Consider the following 13,177-nt stretch of genomic DNA (forward strand, 5'->3'; position numbering starts at 1 on the left):
CACACACATATTCAGGGGGTGCACCAACAGGTGCAGGAGACCCAGAGACACCTGCTGTGGAATGGGCCTGCACACACCTGCAAGGGGGCACATCGATAGGTGCAGGAGATCCACACACACCTGCAGGGGAAGGTGCCTGCAAGCATACAGATGGGGGCACACCGACAGCTGCAGGTAACCCACACACACCTGCAAGGGTATGGGGCGCACAGACAGGTGACCAATACCCACCTGCAAGGGAAAGGGGTAGGAGACCCACACACTTGCAAGGAGAAAGGGGCGCACCAACAGGCGCAGGAGATCCACACACACCTGCAAGGGAAGGGGGCGCACTGACAGGCACAGGAGACCCACACACACCAGCAGAGGAAAGGGGCAGAAGAACCACACACTTGCAGGGGGAAAGGGGCACAGCAACAAGTGTAAGAGACCCACACACACCTGCAGGGGAACGGGGCACACCAAACCGGTGCAGTAGACTCACACCGCCTGCAAGGGAAAGGGGTCACATGGACAGGTGCAGGAGGCACACACCCACAAATGCAGGGGATAGGTTTAGGAGACCCACACACCTGAAAGGAGAACGTGAGCGCACCAACAGGTGCAGGAGATCCACTCACACCTGCAGGGGAAGGGGCAGAAAACCCACACAAATGCAAGGGAAAAGGAGCGCACTGACAGGTGCTTGAGACCCACACACACCTGCAGGGGAAGGGGGCACACAGACAAGTGCAAGGGACCCACACTCCCCTGCAGGGTAAGGGGCACACCGACAGGTGCAGGTGGCCCACACAGACATGCAGGGAAAGGGGGTGCACCGACAGGCACAGAAGATCCAGAGATACCTGAGTGGAATGGGCCTGCACACACCTGCAAGGGGGCGCACTGATAGGTGCAGGGGACCCACACACACCTGCAGGGGAAGGGGTGCACTGACAGGCACTGGAGACTGAAGCACACCTGCAAGGGAGCGTACCGACACACACACACACACACACACCTGCAAGGGGGCTGCGGGTGCACCGACAGGTGCAGGAGACCCTCACACACCTCCAGGAGAAGGGGGCGCACGGGCAGGTACAGGAGACCATCACACACACCTGCAGGGGAGGGACACGCCTGCATAGGACCCACACTTCTAGGTGACAATGGCCTTAGCTGCAGAGGCAGGGACCCACACTTGCAGGGACAGGGAACCACACACAACGACAAGGGGAAGGAGGTGCACCAACAGCCTCTTGTGACCCACACACACATTCAGGGGGGTGCACTGACAGGCGAGGGGGCCCCCACACACCCGCAGGGGAATAGGCCCGCACACACCTGCAAGGGGGTGCTCTGATGGGCGCAGGAGACCCACACACACCTGTACAGGATGGCGGCGCACCGATAAGAGCAGATCACCCACACACACCTGCAGGGGGAGGGGTGCACCAACAGGTCTTGCAGACAAACACACACCTGCAGGGGAATGGGCCCACGCACAATAGAAAGTGGGTTCACCGACAACTGCAGGTGACCCACACACACCTGCAAGGGAATAGGGCACACGGACATGTGCAGGTGACCCAAACACACCTGTAAGGGAAAGAGGGCACACTGTCAGGTGCAGGAGACCCAAACACACCTGCGGGGGGAAGGGGTAGGAGACCCACACACTCGTAATCAGAAAGGGGTGCACCGACAGGCCCAGGAAACCCACACACACCTGCAAAGGGAAGGGGGCACACCAACAGGCACAGGTGACTCATACACACATGCAGGGGAAAGGGGCTGGAGACCCCTTCACCTGCAAAGAGAAAGGGGTGCACTGACAGGTGCAGCGGACCCACACACACCTGCAAGGGGGTGCACCGACAGGTGCAGGAAACAAAAGCACACCTGCAGGGGATTGGGCCTGCACACACCTGCAATGGGGCGCACTGTTAGGTGCAGGAGGCCCACACACACCTGTAGAGGAAGGGGCGCACTGACAGGCACAAATGACCCACACACACCTGCAGGGGAAGGGGGTGCACCTTCAGGCACAGGAGACCTACACACACCTGCATGGGATGGGGAACCCCATGCCTGCAAGAGGAAGGGGTTGCACCAACAGGTGCAGGAGACCCACACACATCTGCAAGTGGATGGGGTGCACAGACATGTGCAGGTGACCCACACACACCGGCAGGGGACTGGGCCCTCACACACCAGGAAGGGGGTGCACCGACAGACGCAGGAGACCCAAGCGCACCTGCAGTGGATTGTGCATGCACACACCTGCAATGGGGCGCACTGTTAGGTGCAGGAGGCCCACACACACCTGTAGAGGAAGGGGGCGCACTGACAGGCACAAGTGACCCACAAATACCTGCAGGGGAAAGGGGAGTTCCGACAGGCACAGGAGACCTACACACCTGCATGGGATGGGGGAACTCCATACCTGCAAGAGGAAGGGGGTGCACCAACAGGTGCTGGAGACCCACACACACCGGCAGGGGAATGGGCCCGCACACACCAGGAAGGGGGTGCACCGACAGATGCAGGAGACCCAAGTGCACCTACAGTGGATTGTGCATGCACACACCTGCAATGGGGCGCACTGTTAGGTGTTGGAGGCCCACACACACCTGTAGAGGAAGGGGGCGCACTGACAGGCACAAGTGACCCACAAACACCTGCAGGGGAAAGGGGTGTTCCGACAGGCACAAGAGACCTACACACCTGCATGGGATGGGGGAACTCCATACCTGCAAGAGGAAGGGGGTGCGCCGACAGGTGCAGGAGACCCACACACACCTGCAAGTGGATGGGGTGCACAGTCATGTGCAGGTGACCCACACACACCTGCAGGGAAAGGAGCAGGAGACACACACACCTGCAAGGGGAAAAGGGTGCACCGACAGGCGCAGGAGACCCACACACACCTGGAAAGGGGAAGGGGGCGCAGCAACAGGTGACCCATACACACATGCAGGCAGTGTAGAGGGGCAGGAGACCCACACACCTGCAAGGGGAAATGAGCGCACCGACATGCACAGGCGACACACACAGACCTGCAGGGGAAAGGTACACACCAACAGGCACAGAAGACCCACACACACATGCAAGGGGGTGCACAGACAGATGCAGGAGACCCACACACAGCTGCAAGGGGGCACACCTACAAGCACAGGAGATCCACACACACCTGCAGGAAAAGGGGGCACACCAACAGGTGCAGGACACCCAAACATACCTGCAGTGGATTGGGCCTGCACAAACCTGCAAGGGGTGCACTGACAGGCACAGGAGACCCACACACACCTGCAGAGAAATAGGGATGCACCAACAGGAGCAGGGGACCCACACACACCTGCATGAGATGAGGCGCACCGACAGGTGCAGGAGACCCACTCACACCTGCAGGGTAAGGGGGCGCACCAACAGGTGCAGGAGACCCACACACACCAGCAGGGGAAGGGGTGCACTGACCCGCGCAGGCGAACCAAACACACCTGCAATGGGGCGCACTGATAGTCGCAGGAGACCCACACACACATGTAGGAGAAGGGGGCATGCGTGCAGGTGCAGGAGACCCACACACACCTGCAGGGGAAGGGGGAACACCAACAGGCTCATGTGACCCACACACACATTCAGGGGCTCACCAACAGGCTCATGTAATCCACACACACCTGCAGGGTGTGCCCCGACAGGCGCAGGAGACCCCCACACACAGGCAGGGGGATGCGCCCGCCCCTACAAAGGACCCACCCCTCTGGGGGTGCAGAGGGAGTGCCTGCAGAGGCAGGGACCCACGCCTCCAGGGGCCTCCGGCCTCCACAGCCCCCCGCCGTGCCCGCGTTTCCCAGGGCGCAGCGGACTGTGAAGGTCCTTTGGCTGAGAGGGCACTGCAGGGGCTGCCCCTGGTGGCTCACGCGGTGCACTGGAGCCCCGCAGGACAGCCCCGCGCCATCCTCGCGCCCATCCCTCTTCTGAAGCTGATGTGTAGTGTTAGTGCCGTTTGCAGAGCCGATGACCCCAGGGGCGGCACACAGCACCCCACCTCGGCAGTCGGAGCACAGAGGCCGAGGATGAAGGAGAGAGCGCCACGAAGATCGTTGGCGATTTCCAGCACATCTCAAGCGGGGAGGGGGTGGACCCGGGCCGGGAGAAGGGCGACCCCGGGGGTGGTAACGGGATACAATATGGTAGCTGCTCCGACCCTTGCTTAAACGCACACAACTGTGTGTAATGTAGCGCGCGCCGCCTGTGTAGTACCGCACGCACCGCCTGAGTAGTAGCGCGCGCACCGTCTGTGTAGTAGCGCGCGCACCCCTTGTTTAGTACCACCCGCACCTCCAGTGTAGTGACACACGCACCGCCTGTGTGGTACCGCGCTCGCCGCCGGTGAAGCACCGCACACTTGCTCTTTTTGGTCCCATATCAGTGTCTGTACTCTGCACCACATCCATGGACCAGCATCAGTTACAGTCTGTACCTCTGTTCCACATCCCCTGATCGACAACATCACTTCCAGTCGGTACCTCTGTACCACTTCTCTGGAACAGCTTCACTTACAGTCTGTCCCACATCCCTCGACCAGCACCAGGTACAGTCTGTACCTCTGTACCACATCCCTCGACCAGTACCAGGTGCAGTCTGTACCTCTGTACCACATCCCCTGATCGACAACATCACTTCCAGTCGGTACCTCTGTACCACTTCTCTGGAACAGCTTCACTTACAGTCTGTCACACATTCCTCGACCAGCACCAGGTACAGTCTGTACCTCTTTACCACATCCCTCGACCAGTACCAGGTACAGTCTGTACCTCTGTATCACATCCCTCGACCAGCACCAGGTACAGTCTGTACCTCTGTACCACATCCCTCGACCAGTACTAGGTACAGTCTGTACCTCTGTAACACATCCCTCGACCAGCACCAGGTACAGTCTGTACCTCTGTACCTCATCCCTCGACCAGCACCAGGTACAGTCTGTACCTCTGTACCACATCCCTCGACCATTACCAGGTGCAGTCAGTACCTCTGTACCACATCCCTCGACCAACATCACTGAGTCTGTACCTCTGTACCAGAGCCCTGGGTCAGTACCAGGTACAGCCTGTACCTCTGTACCACATCCCTCGACCAGTACCAGATACAGTCAGTACCTCTGTACCACATCCCTCGACCAGTACCAGGCACAGCCTGTACCTCTGTACCACATCCCTCGACCAGTACCAGATACAGTCAGTACCTCTGTACCACATCCCTCGACCAGTACCAGGTACAGTCTGTACCTCATCCTTGGACGGGTTTCACGTACAGTGTGTACCTCTGTACAGCATCCCCGGGCCTTGCATCGCGCACCACGTGACCCCAAGAAGGTATCCTTAATGTGGGTTCCGCTCCATGTGCGCTGCGTCTTTATGGACGACATGCTGCGCCCTGCACACACCGCGCACACGCTTCATCCACAGACCACATCCACAGACCACCCATAGGAAAACCCGCTGCAAACACAGGCCACATCCTTGGACCGCATACTGTGCACCCCCTGTAGCCACAGACCACTTCCTGAGACCATGTATAGCAAACCAGCTACACCCACAGACCACATCCGCAGACCACATGCATCGCACTCATTGCATCGACAGACCACATCCTGAGATCATGCATAGCAAACCCGCTGCACTCACAGACCATATCTTTTGGACACATACCGAACACCCTGTGCATCCACAGACCACATCCTGAGACCACATACCCTCTGCATCCATAGACCACTTCCTGAGACCACATAACAGATACCCTCTGCATCAACAAACCACATACCCTCTGCATCCATAGACCAAATCCTGATACAACGTATAGTAAACCCACTGCAAAAACATAGACCACATCCTTGGACCACATACCGAGCACCCTCTGCATCCACAGACCACATTGTGAGACTACGTACAGCAACCCCGTTGCACCCACAGACCACCTCATTGGACCAAATACTTTGCACCCTCTGCATCTACAGACCACATTCTGAGACTACGTACAGCAAACCAACTGCATCCACAGACCACATCCTTGGACCACATACCGAGCACCCTCTACATACATAGACCACATCCTGAGACCACATACCGCGCACCCTCTGCATCCACAGACCACATCCTGAGACTACACACAGCAAACCCACTGCACCCATAGACCACATCCTTGGGCCACATACTTTGCACCCTCTGCACCCACAGACCACATTCTGAGACTACATACAGCAAACCCGCTGCACCCACAGACCACCTCATTGGACCAAATACTTTGCACCCTCTGCATCCACAGACCACATTCTGAGACTACGTACAGCAAACCAACTGCATCCACAGACCACATCCTTGGACCACATACCGCGCACCATCTGCATCCACAGACCACATCCTGACACCACATACCGCGCACCCTCTGCGTCCGCGGACCAAATCAAAGAGACCAAATACTTTGCCCCTCTGCATCCACAGACCACATTCTGAGACTACGCACAGCAAATCCGCTGCCCCCACCGACCATCTCCTTGGACCACATTCTTTGCACCCTCTCTCTTCACAGACCACATTCTGAGACTACGTATTGCAAACCCGTTGCCCCCACACAGATGACATCGTCGGACTGCATATCGCGCACCCACATCTCCAACGGGTCACATACCGCACATCTGCACTCCGACCACGACCTGGGGCCACATATCGCACCTCTTCTGCACACACAGATCGCATCCTTGGAACACATATCGCACACCCTCGACACACCACACACCACGTCCTCGAACCACTTATCGCGAGCCCTCTGCATCCACAAACCACAGACTCGGCTCACCTATGGAACACGCTCTGCATCCACAGACCACATGTTTGGTTCACATGTAACACGTCGTCTGTATCCACAGACCATAACCACAAACCACCTATCGCACATCCTCGGCACACCACATCCTCAGGCACCTATCGCGCGCACCCTCTCCATCCACAGACCACACGGCTGGACGACATCTCGCACATCCTCCGTATCCACAGGCCACATACCGCGCATTCTCTGCACCCCCGGCCCACACACCCCGGGACCACGCATCTCGCGTCTTCTGACCCTCCAGACCGCGCTCCGGGACCTCTCCGCACACCCTCTGCATTGCCAGCCTGCATCACCTCCCCTGCATCGCCAGACCCTTTGCCGTGTCTGCATTCCTGGCCGTGCATGCCAACCCCCTTCCCCCCAGAAATCAGGGGGAGACGCTAACCCCCTTTCTTGGCCCCCAGGCTGTGTATTCCTGTTCCTTCCTCCTTCTTACAACCTCCTCGGGTACAGAAGACACCCATGCGCCTCTGAGGTGTCACCTCCGAAGGGCGAAGGGACGCCGCAGCGTCCTCGGCTCCGCGACAGTCTGCGGCTCCCGGGTCCCCTGCACCCGCCTCCCGGACACGGCTGCGACCCGGCCTCCCCCCGCAGACCCACACATCCCCTTTCAGGGGCGAACATGCAGTGATGAAGGTGGTACTCACCGGTCCATGGCAGGGCGCGGCCGGGGCGGTGGGCTCCGAGCGTCGGCAGGTGCCTGGGTACCACTGGAGGATGCTGGCGGGAGGACGGGGAGGGAGCGGGGAGCGGCTCGCGGGAGGACGGGGAGGGAGCGCGGAGATGCTCGCGGGCTACATGGCACATGGACGGAGGCGCTAGACCGCACTGTGCTCCGTCCGCAGGTCTGAGCATCCCGGGAGGGAGGAGGAGGGGGCCGGAGGAAGGAGGTGCGGGGATTTCGATGACAAACCCTTCCCTAAAAAAAAAAAAATCCCAGAGTCCCCCTCCCCTGGGGCAGGCGCGAGCACCTGCTTTGGCGCCGTCGCACGGGGGTGCAGTCGGTGCTGGGAAGGGGCAGCGGGGAGCCTTACGGAAGGATGCGGGTCTGGAGGGATGCAGCGGTGAAAGAGCATCCCTCGCCCGCGAACCCCCCTACGAATCAAGATGGTACCGTCCAAGCTTGATCAGTGGGGGCGCTGGTTTGTCATTGAGTCCTACCTGCAGAGGGAGGGAAGGCAGTCCCCGGAAACACGGTGCTCACCAGAAACGGTCCATTCCAATCACCTTCACTCTCACCATCACGAAGACCACGCCAGCCCACCCATCAATTAACGTCAGCTTCAATCACCCAACACGGCAGGCTCCGCAGCCCCATACCCATCACCTTTCTTACCAGCACTCCCACTCTCACCACTGTGAAAAGCATCATTAGCACCCATACCGCTAACAACCGCTACCATCACCTCCTTCACTCTCACCAACATCAGCATCACAGGCAACTCCACCACCACCATCACCACCTTCACTCTCACCAACATCAGCATCACAGGCAACTCCACCACCACCATCACCACCTTCACTCTCACCAACATCAGCATCACAGGCACCACCACCACCACCATCACCTCCTTCACTCTCACCAACATCCGCATCACAGGCACCACCACCACCACCATCACCACCTTCACTCTCACCAACATCAGCATCACAGGCAACTCCACCACCACCACCATCACCTCCTTCACTCTCACCAACATCAGCATCACAGGCACCACCACCACCACCATCACCTCCTTCACTCTCACCAACATCAGCATCACAGGCACCACCACCACCACCATCACCTCCTTCACTCTCACCAACATCAGCATCACAGGCAACTCCACCACCACCATCACCTCCTTCACTCTCACCAACTTCAGCATCACAGGCAACTCCACCACCACCACCATCACCTCCTTCACTCTCACCAACTTCAGCATCACAGGCACCTCTACCACCACCACCTTCACTCTCACCAACATCAGCATAACAGCCCCCTCCAACACCAACATCACCACCTTCACACTCACTAACATCAGCATCACAGGCACCTCTACTGCCATCACCTCCTTCACTCTCACCAACATCAGCATCACAGGCAACTCCACCACCACCACCATCACCTCCTTCACTCTCACCAACATCAGCATCACAGGCAACTCCACCACCACCATCACCACCTCCACTCTCACCAACATCAGCATCACAGGCACCACCACCACCACCATCACCACCTTCACTCTCACCAACATCAGCATCACAGGCACCACCACCACCATCACCACCTCCTTCACTCTCACCAACATCCTCATTACAGGCACATCCACCACTCACCATCAACTCCTTCACTGTCACCAACATCACAAGCACCTCTACCGCTACCAACCACTACCATCACCTCCTTCACTCTCACCAACTTCAGCATCACAGGCAACTCCACCACCACCACCATCACCTCCTTCACTCTCACCAACTTCAGCATCACAGGCAACTCCACCACCACCACCATCACCTCCTTCACTCTCACCAACATCAGCATCACAGGCACCACCACCACCACCACCATCACCACCTTTACTCTCAACAACATCAGCATTACAGGCACCACCACCACCACCATCACCACCTCTACTCTCACCAACATCCTCATCACAGGCACATCCACCACCACCACCATCACCCCCTTCACTCTCACCAACATCAGCATCACAGGCACATCCACCACCATCATCACCACCTTCACTCTCACCAACATCAGCATCACAGGCACATCCACCACCACCACCATCACCTCCTTCACTCTCACCAACATCAGCATCACAGGCACATCCACCACCATCACCACCTTCACCACCTTCACTCTCACCAACTTCAGCATCACAGGCAACTCCACCACCACCACCATCACCCCCTTCACTCTCACCAACATCAGCATTACAGGCACATCCACCACTACCATCACCTCCTTCACTCTCACCAACTGCAGCATCACAGGAAACTCCACCACCATCATCACCACCTTCACTCGCACCAACATCAGCATCACAGGCACCTCCATCGCCACCTTCATTCCTACCAACATCATCAGCATCACATTCAACACCCCATCACTATCACTACCTCAACTCTCACCAACTTCAGCATCATAGGCACCATCACCACCTTCACTCCCACCAATATCAGCATCACAGGCACCACCACCACCACTCACCATCAACTCCTTCACTGTCACCAGCATCACAAGCACCTCTACCACTACCGACCATTACCATCACCACCTTCATACTCATCAGAATCGCAGGAACCTCCACAATCACCATCACCACCTTCACTCTCACCAACACCATCAGCACCACATGCACCTTCACCACCACCACCACCGTCACCACCTTCATTCTCACCAATATCAGCATTGCAGGCGCCTCCACCATCACCACCTTCACTGTCACCAACATCAGCATCACAGGCACCTCTACCACCACCACCTTCACTCTCACCAACATCAGCATAACAGCCCCCTCCAACACCAACATCACCACCTTCACACTCACTAACATCAGCATCACAGGCACCTCTACTGCCATCACCACCTTCACTCTCACCAACATCAGCATCACATGCACCACCACCATCACCATGACCTCCTTCACTCTCACCAACATCCTCATTACAGGCACAACCACCACCACCATCACCATCTCCACTCTCACCAACATCAGCATCACATGCACATCCACCACCACCATCACCTCCTTTACTCTCACCAACATCAGCATTACATGCACCACCACCATCACCATCACCACCTCCACTCTCATCAACATCAGCATCAAAGGCAACTCCACCATCACCTCCTTTACTCTCACCAACATCAGCATCACATGCACCACCACCATCACCATCACCACCTCCACTCTCATCAACATCAGCATCAAAGGCAACTCCACCATCACCACCTCCACTCTCACCAACATCAGCATCAAAGGCAACTCCACCATCACCACCTTCACTCTCACCAACATCAGTTTCGTTGGTGGTGTACAGAGCCTGAAAGGGCGCTTGCCACACTTCCGCGGCTATGTTGGGTTCCACTGCTCGTTTGCCCTCACCACTGCCCGTGCTGACCATTGACCAGAACCTCTTCGAGTCTTTAGAGCTTCGTGCAGTTTTTAAATCACCCCATCTGTTCAGTTCCCTCTCCTCTTTTGCTAGGCGTGTGATCTCTTTATACGACACCCTCTTTAGCCCGATGAGTGGGTTATTGTTGGCTTTCATAGCCACCAATAGATCCTGCTCGGCCTTGTGGCAGCTGTCATTAAACCAGGAGTGGATCAATCAATCAGTCATTTGTAGAGCGCACTCCATACCCGCGAGGGTCTCAAGGTGCTGGGAGGGGGGGGGGGGGCATTACTGGTCGAACAGCCAGGTCTTGAGTAGCCTCCTGAAGGTCAGCTGGTCTTGGGTCTGCCGTGGATCACTCCTTTGTTCCTCTTGGTATGCATCTCTGGGTGGAACACGTCCGCTCATTTTGATGTCATCCCTGCATGCAATGCTGCAATGTCTTTAAATAAGTCAGGCGTGGGTGTCCCTGAGACCAGTTCACTTAATTTTGTTAGGACCGGGGCTACGGCTGCGCATAGAGCGGGCAGCTTCCCTGGAGACTGGTGCATTTGATTCTTCTCCTGTTGTGAGCCAACCGTAGCCCACTATCTGCGGTGGGGGTAGTGGTCGAGCAGTTCCCAGGTCTGGTAAATCCACTCCAAGGGATAAAGCGTTATGATCGCTGTCATGGCGAGAATATACTGCAAAGTCAACAACTCTGTGCCAATGCTTTGTCTCCACTAGGATATGATCAAGAAGGGAGCCTTGGCCGGTTCTATTAAAGGTGGACTTCCCTGGTGTGTTTGAGGCTGTCCGTCCTTGCATGCTCTCAGAGAGTGCGTCAGCGTAAATGCATTTATCTGTTAAATGATGTGAATCCCACCCTGTGCGAATCTTCGCGTGCCCAGGTCTCCTGGAAAAAAAAAGTCAAATTTGTCCACAAATAGTCCCCAATCCGAACAAGATAATTTATTTTTCAGGCCTGCAACGTTCCATGATAAGACTTTCAGCTTCCTACCTGTGTTTTGTGGGGCCTTAACAACAATGCATGCATGACTTTCTTTTGTTTGTGTGTCTCCTAATGCGGCCTCAGAGGCATTACCCAGGGTCCCAGTAGGTAGTTTTGCCCCTATCTCAGAGTGTTTTAAGGAATGGGACACTGGGGATAGCAATAGATTAGGGGGCCTTTCCAATTCTACTGCGCAGTCACCGACTCCCCACTGCTCTAGGATTTCCTCGCCCCGCATGCTTGCCCTTGCCCCATAGCTAACATGCTCAACTAGTTGATCCGCGCGAGGCACCTCGGCCTTGCCGTATTGCCCTCTGGTTGTCCCTCTGCAGGCTTTGCCCTCCCCTGCTATTTGTCAATCCACTTCTTCAAAGCCCTCAAATCTGTTCCATACTGGTACATTGAACAGTAGAGGTCTCGGTGGGGGGTACCTGTGGCTGTTATCCCTAAAAGTCAGTGAGAATCTAACATGGTCTATGGATGTAGTATCCCTATCTGGTTGGTGAGCACGTGGATACAAATAATCTAAAGGTACAGGTTGAATCTCCGTACGTGGGCCCTGGGCTCTCAGCTCATGTGTCAGTAACCAACGTACAGTCTGGGGATCTCTAAAATTAATGACTACACAGTCTCCCTTGTTCAGCTTGGGGCTGGTTCCGACCCATCCCACTCTTCGGACAAAATCATTTCTCCAGCTCCATCACAGGGCAGCTGCCTGTGCCTTGCCGTCCAGAACTGGCTTTTATTCCTGAGTTCCAGGTAGGACTCGTGCTGGCCGTTTTTGAGCACCGCTACTCTCGTCAGCACCACCACATATGGAGCTGCAGCTGGGGGTAGATTAATGGTGGGTTGTGTTGTTGCTTCTGACCTACCCACTGTGGCCTCTGCCCCTCTGTGCCGTTCGCAGTGCTCACTAGACCCTGCTTGAATTGTGAAATTTTTGTTTCCACCCTGGAGAGTGTTGGCTAGACTGTTACTCCTAGTGTCAGGCTTGGGGTTCATAGCTAAAAGGGATTCAGTATGGGTTTGTGCCTGTTGTTGCTCTGATCTAGCTAGTGGCGGCTTAACTGATTTGACTCCCTCTCTAGCTTGCTTGTTAGATCGATTGGTCCCAGATGGATTAGTAGAGTCCTGACCCCTAGGGATCCCTTCACTGTCCATAGATGTAGAACTTGTCATCGCTGCCTGGTAACTAATATCCGTCCCCCTCGC

General features: G+C 56.4%; 1 protein-coding gene across 7 annotated transcripts in view; it reads right to left on the reverse strand.

Annotated features, from left to right (window-relative positions):
• ATP2B3 (ATPase plasma membrane Ca2+ transporting 3) overlaps window positions 1-7,923 on the reverse strand; it is a 988,364-nt gene extending 980,441 nt beyond the window's left edge. For 5 of the 7 annotated variants that reach the window (XM_085629813.1, XM_085629812.1, XM_085629811.1 and 2 more), the window contains exon 1: window positions 7,518-7,923. The gene's annotated coding sequence lies outside the window, so the exon portion shown is untranslated. The remainder of the gene's footprint in view (window positions 1-7,517) is intronic. The other 2 variants (XM_085629816.1, XM_085629815.1) reach the window with 1 other exon arrangement.
• Window positions 7,924-13,177: the final 5,254 nt, after the last annotated feature.

The sequence above is a fragment of the Triturus cristatus genome, chromosome 10 (genome assembly GCF_964204655.1).
Source record: "Triturus cristatus chromosome 10, aTriCri1.1, whole genome shotgun sequence".
NCBI lineage: Eukaryota > Metazoa > Chordata > Amphibia > Caudata > Salamandridae > Triturus > Triturus cristatus.